This window comes from Tenrec ecaudatus, chromosome 4 (assembly GCF_050624435.1).
Source record: "Tenrec ecaudatus isolate mTenEca1 chromosome 4, mTenEca1.hap1, whole genome shotgun sequence".
Taxonomy (NCBI): Eukaryota; Metazoa; Chordata; class Mammalia; order Afrosoricida; family Tenrecidae; genus Tenrec; species Tenrec ecaudatus.
In genome coordinates, this window is record NC_134533.1 from 192,528,840 (window position 1) to 192,535,104 (window position 6,265).

The 6,265-nt window shown below is 39.3% G+C and overlaps 1 non-coding gene across 1 annotated transcript; it reads right to left on the reverse strand.

Moving 5' to 3' along the window:
- Positions 1-852: 852 nt before the first annotated feature.
- LOC142447749 (small nucleolar RNA SNORA48) lies at positions 853-996 on the reverse strand. The gene has a single exon (XR_012784405.1). It is a non-coding gene; the product is annotated as a small nucleolar RNA SNORA48 (small nucleolar RNA).
- Between the last annotated feature and the right edge of the window lie 5,269 nt (positions 997-6,265).

Genomic DNA, 6,265 nt, shown 5'->3' on the forward strand with positions numbered 1-6,265 from the left:
TACCCCATCACCGCCATTGTACCCACCTCCCCTTGAGCCCATTATTCTACCTGCTATTTCTGTAGGTTCATCAATCCTGGATTTCATATACAAAAAGAGAGGGAGAGAGAGAGAGAGAGAGAAAAGAATATAGCCAACTTTCATGTTCTAATTGCCAATAGTTCTCAATATAGCACAATTACATGTTTGATCAATTTCAGACTAAAGAAGGTGGTAGAAATAGTCAATTTCTTCATCACTAACTCCAGTGATTGGTGCAAACATTTGAATAAACTGGGTTTCCTTGTATGGACACAGAGAGCATTTTGCTTCCACATAGATCTTGAACTGGTCATCTGGATATGAATGTGACCGCATTCCTGCTGCACTTTCATTCCGGTATAGCAGTAAACCATATGACCGTCTGATTCAAAAGAGCCAGTGCGTGTCCATTTCAGCTTATGGATGGATGTCTATTATGTTGGTCTTTAGGTGTTTCATATCACTTTTGGCAACTCTGAAATTTCTTAGACGTATACTTCATCCATTACAAGGTTCAGGTAAATTTCAGACTGGTGAAGTTGCTAGAAATTTTCAATTTCTTCATCATTTGCTTTAGTGATTGATGCATAATTTTGAAAACTAGTTATATTACTAGACTTCCTTTGGTTGTTGTTAGGTGCCTTCATTGAGTCCGTTAGACTCATAGCAACCCTAGTGTCAAGAGAAGGACACACCATTTGCTCCTGGGTCATCCTCACTATTACTCTGTTTGAAGCCCATTGTTGCAGCCACTGTGTCAGTACATCTTGTCTAGGGCCTTCCTCCTCTCTCTCTCTCTCTCTCCTTCTTTTCTTTCTATTTTTCTTTTTTAAATGTGCCCTAAGCATGAAACAGCTCTGGCCACAATCTAGGCATCCAGCTAGGATGAACAAAGGACTTCAAGTTGGAATTGTCCCTGACTGATATAAGAGCGCCATCACCACTCAGGCGTCTCTTTGCCCATAGTCAGGGGGTTCAAGGTCTTCCTCTGTTTTGCCACCACTCTATTTTAACATGATGTCCTTTTCCAGGAACTGGTCTCTCTGGATAATAGGTTCAAAGTACATGAGACTAAGTCTCATCATCCTTGCTTCTCAGAAGCATTCTGGCTGTACTGCTTCCAAAACAGATTTTTTTTTCTTTCCCCCTTTGGTAACCAGTATTTCCACTATGCACCTGCTTTGGTAGCACATTGGTTGCTCATTGGGGTGCTAACCTCAAGGTCAGGAGTTAGAAACCACTAACTGTGCTGCAGGAGAAAAATAAGGCTTTCTACTCCTATTAAGAGTTACAGTCTTGGAAACCCACAGGGCAAGTTCTACCCTGCCCTACAGGGTAACTATGAGTTGGAACCAACTCAGTAGCAGTGAGTTTGGGGTTTATTTGAGTTTTAGACTCTATTTTATGTGTACAGATATTTTTCTATCATATAAAACAATGTACTTCAAAATCTGTTTTAACCTAACTGTTGTAATGGACTCTCTGATAGCAAGACGATTTACATCTCTGACCTATGTTCAGGGGATATTCACTGGAGACTTGATCCACCCTGAAAATTGATTTTGGGTTTCCACTGTAATGCATAGCTTTCTGCAAACTAGGTGTTCACAATTCAAGCTCTGATACCCTTCTCTCCTTCAGATTGGGATTGTATTGTTTACAATTGTTGGATCACACAAGCTGGTGGATTTAGTTGATGCCTCACTTAGATGGCTGCTTGTTTGAAGGTATGCCTTTAAGATGTTATTGTAACAGCTCGGCACCATCTGGATTCTTCACCACACTTTGCTATACCACTTATATCTTCAGTGATCTCTTCCAGGGAGTACCAAGTATGCCATATCACAAGAACAAATCATTCTTAGATTGGGCTAGAATTAAGTGCAAGTCCAAAATCCATTCACCTGTAGAGATATCATTATCATTTTATGATCAAGAACCTTATGAATCATTGCCCAGGGGTATAAGGTAATTCTATTGATAATATCACTGAGTTAGTCACTGGTATAGAATATAAAACACTGCTGAGAAAATGAAATTATGCAAGCACAGGATAGTGTCAATAATTCAGCAATACATGAATTGTTGACTTGTATGGATTAAAGTATTAAGTTACTGGACACTGTGTCAACTCTGCTCTGAATGGTAGAATTCTTCAGTGTAGCCATCTGGTCCTGTGCATTCAGTGGGGGGGGGGGCAGAATGGGGGGTGTTGTTTTGCAAATTTAAGAGCCATCTCCAGTCTCTTTTGCAAAGTGTAACTGAATTCTCTATCTGTATTGGTGTTAGTTCTTGTAAGCAGTGTGTCTTTAGGAATTTATCGTTTTCATCTACATTTTCCAATAATCAGAGTACAAGTTTTCATTGTAGCAGGCATGCTCTTCATTATCTCGATTAGAGCAGTCAGAGGATCACAAATTCATATCTGAGATGTTTATGCGACTCTATTGTCACTATTTTCTTTTGTCAATATAGCCAGCGTTTGAGCTATTGTTCCTTTCAAAGAACAATCTTCTGATTTTGTTGATTCTTTCAGAACAGAGAACACAAATGGAAAAACAGATTTTTGTTTATTTCTACCCTAATCTTATTATTTCTTTTCTTTTCTCTTTTTTTTCTGTTGTCTCCTGAGTTCTTTTGTTCGAGTTATCAGTTTTAGTTAATGATTTTGCATCTGTCTCCTTTTTTAATGCGGTTATTTATTACTATAAATTTTCATCTGAGTTCTGTTTCCACTTCGTCCCAAGAGTTTGGGTATGCTGTATTTTTATTTGATCCCTGGAATTTTTTTTTTCTATTTGTAAGTTCCATTGGTATTTAGGTGTGTATCGCTTTACAATTGCTGTCTCTTCTTGCTGGATTGACTTTCATTGCCTCTCATAATAGACTTTTTTATTTAAAGTATATTTTACCTGGTATCAACATAACCAATTCTGTCCTATTTTGTTTACTGATTGTGTGGAACATTTTTCTCGATTCTTTTATTTTCAGACTCTGTTTCCCCATGTCTAAGGTGAGTTTCTTATAATTAGCAGAAGTATGGATCATGGGGTGGGCAGTTGATTGGTATTTTGTTTTTGTACTTTATTCTGTCACTTTTGTTTGAGGCTTTTAGCCTATTTACACTTAAGATTATTAACTGAGAATAAGATGTAGGCCACATTCTTTTTACTATTGATATTTCAGTGTCTCATCTTTCGTTTCCTTCTGATTTTCCTGTTTCTGTTTGTACTTAGTGGTTTCTTCATGAAGAGTCTTTTCTCCATCATTCTTCATCTCTTCTGAACATTTCTTCTTGGTGATTTCTTAATGGTTTCCATAGAAATTACATTACACAACTTAGCACTTCAACAATATTTAATATAAAACCCCTACATGCCCTCCTTAATATATTTCCAGTCCGAACACTTTTCCTTTTTTTAAATAATTTTATTGGCAGCTCTTATAGATATTATAACAATCCATAATTCAATTAGATCAAGCATAATTGTACAATTACTGCCACCATCAGTTTCAAAACATTTTTTCTTTCTTCTTGAATCTTTGATATCAGCTCCATTTTATCCCCTCCCTCCCACCTCCTACTCCCCAGGAACCCTTATTATATTGTTATAATATAATTATTTTGCCATATCTGAGACCATCCGATGTATCCATTCACCTACAGTTCTATTACTTGTTCTCCTTGAGAGGGGTTATACAGTTATCCTTGCTCTCAGTTCCCCCTCTCTTCCCACACTATCAGGGAATCATTACTCCCATTACTATTTCTGAAGGTTTTTTCTCTCTTGGATTTCATGCCTCAATGATCTTAATTATACCAATGAATATACACAGCTCTAACAAGAGTAATGAGATAAATCTAAGATCATAATTGTAAGGGGAGGAAATATTCCAGAACTAAAAGACAGTTATGGGTTTCATCAGTACAATACTGTATCCTGGATATATCATTCCTTCCATGCGGCCCTTCTGTGAGGAACTGTCCAATTATCTTATAGGTGGGGATGGGTCTCTACTTTGTCTATGCCCCTTCACATCAATATGATTGCTTGTTTTTGAACTTCTGATACCTATTCTTGTCAGCACCTCATGATCACACAGGCTGGTGTGTTTCTTCCATGTGGGCTTCTTTGCTTCCCTGCTAGATGGTCACTTGTTTAATTTCAAGTCTTTAAGACCCCAGATGCTATATCTTTTAATAGGTAGGCACCATCAACTTTCTTCACCAATTTGCTTATGCACCTATTTTGTCTTCAGCATCGTGTCAGAAAGGCGAGTATCACATATTGCCGTATTATAAGATAAAACTGTCCTTGTGATGAGGTAAGATTTAAGTAGAGGCACAAAGTCCATCTACTTCCTTATATATGGAATACTAATACAAATATTTATATTCCTATCTTTATATATTTTTAAATATGCCTATCTTTATATATTTGTATATTTACATATATTCATATCTATATTCATACCTATAATTTAACCTTCTTGTTCTTTCCCCTATTTCTTTTTTCTTTCCTCCTATTCACTGTCATGTTTACCCATCAATCATCTCTCAGTAATTCCTCTTGGATAAATTTCAATTGATCATATATGGCCAGGAATGCTACATGCTACTCACTCACCTCCACTTGTAGATCCTTTGCCATTCCCCTGTCTCTGTCACTATTGGCTCATAGCTCCCCTCTTCCCACCTCCTCCTCTCCCATGGCCCACCCAGAATTGTTAGTCCCATTGCTATCTACTTGGGCTTGCTTCTCCTGCCTTCTCCTGCCTATCTTATATAGATAGACACCAAAAGAAAAAGAATACAAAGAGAGACCATAAAAATAATTCCATGTCAACCTGTTGTCCTGACCCAGAGTGGACAAGTATCTCTCTGTCATATAGCAAGAAGGCCCAGTTATAATATATCAGTCCAATCCATATTTATTTCAGGGATTTGTATCCCAGGACCGCTTACCTCACTGCACTTTTAGTGCTCCACCCTTGTGACTGGGGGGCACACCTCTACAAGACCCCGTTGCTCTTCCTGAAGTCGAGGATGGAGCAGTCTCGTGCCCCACCTCTCACCCCGTTATACCTTTATACGTTCAGTGTGGCCCCTTGTGAATATCCCCTAAACACTTCAGATGAGATGCCAAGCACTGCCCTCACCACCACCACCCTAGTCAGAAGTCTACAGGCAGGATTTCTCAGGAACTTCAAGGCTTTGTTCCCATTGCTGATCTGATGCACTCCCCTCTTTGTTTGCCCCATATGGGCAGGTCAGACCGGCCACACTCCCAGAACTGTATTTTCAGAGCTGTCCTCTGTAGTGCTGTCATCTTGGGAGGGGACATCATGTCTTGAGCTGAGGCTTGCCCTGTAGTCCTCTCTGTGAATTAGCTGCTCCGTGCAGAACAGCACCCACAAGGCTTGGTGCACCTGAATGAGGTTTACTCAATCTCCCTTTCCTGTGGAGATATAAACAATATCCTCCCTTTGGGTGGATTACTGCCCTGAGCCCCATACCCCTCTGTGGCCCATAAAGGCATATGAGAGGGGAGTTGGGAAGATGTCTTTCAGCACAGGGGCTATCTGCATCTTTTATTTATTTATTTTCTCCCTTTCTTTCTTTTATGATGTATGCATCACTGGGCTTGAGCTGGCTCTGGCCAGCGTAGCTGGTCCTCATCCTGGGACCTTTGTGATATGTACAGTTTCCCCTATGCCCATTCTGGTGTTTGAACCTACTTCAGTGGACTCGTGTTGCTCTTGTCCTTTTGTGCTTATCTAACTTCACTAAGCATAATATCCTCCAATTCTATCCACAAGATGAGGTACTTCATCTTTTCCTCACTGTTTGTTAGGGATGTGAAGTTCTCCATTGTGTATATACAAGAGGTTTTTTTTAAATTCATTTGTCTATTGATGGAAATTTTGGTTGTTTGCAATGCTTTGTGAATGTGAACTTTGCAGCGATGAACATTGGAACACAGATGTCTGGTCGTGGTCTGTTTCTTATTTCCTCTGGGTATATGCCCAGTAGAGGAATTGCTAGGTCATAAGGTAACTGGATTTCCATCTGTTTTAGGTACTGCCAAATTGTTTTCCACAGTGGCTACACGTAACTACAATATCACCAGCAGTGAATGCGCATTCCAGTTCTCACCATGCCCCCTCCAACATTTTTCTCTTTCTGGTGTTTTGAATTGGACTGTCCTGTGGGTGTTAGGTGGTGTCTCATGGTTGTTTTGAT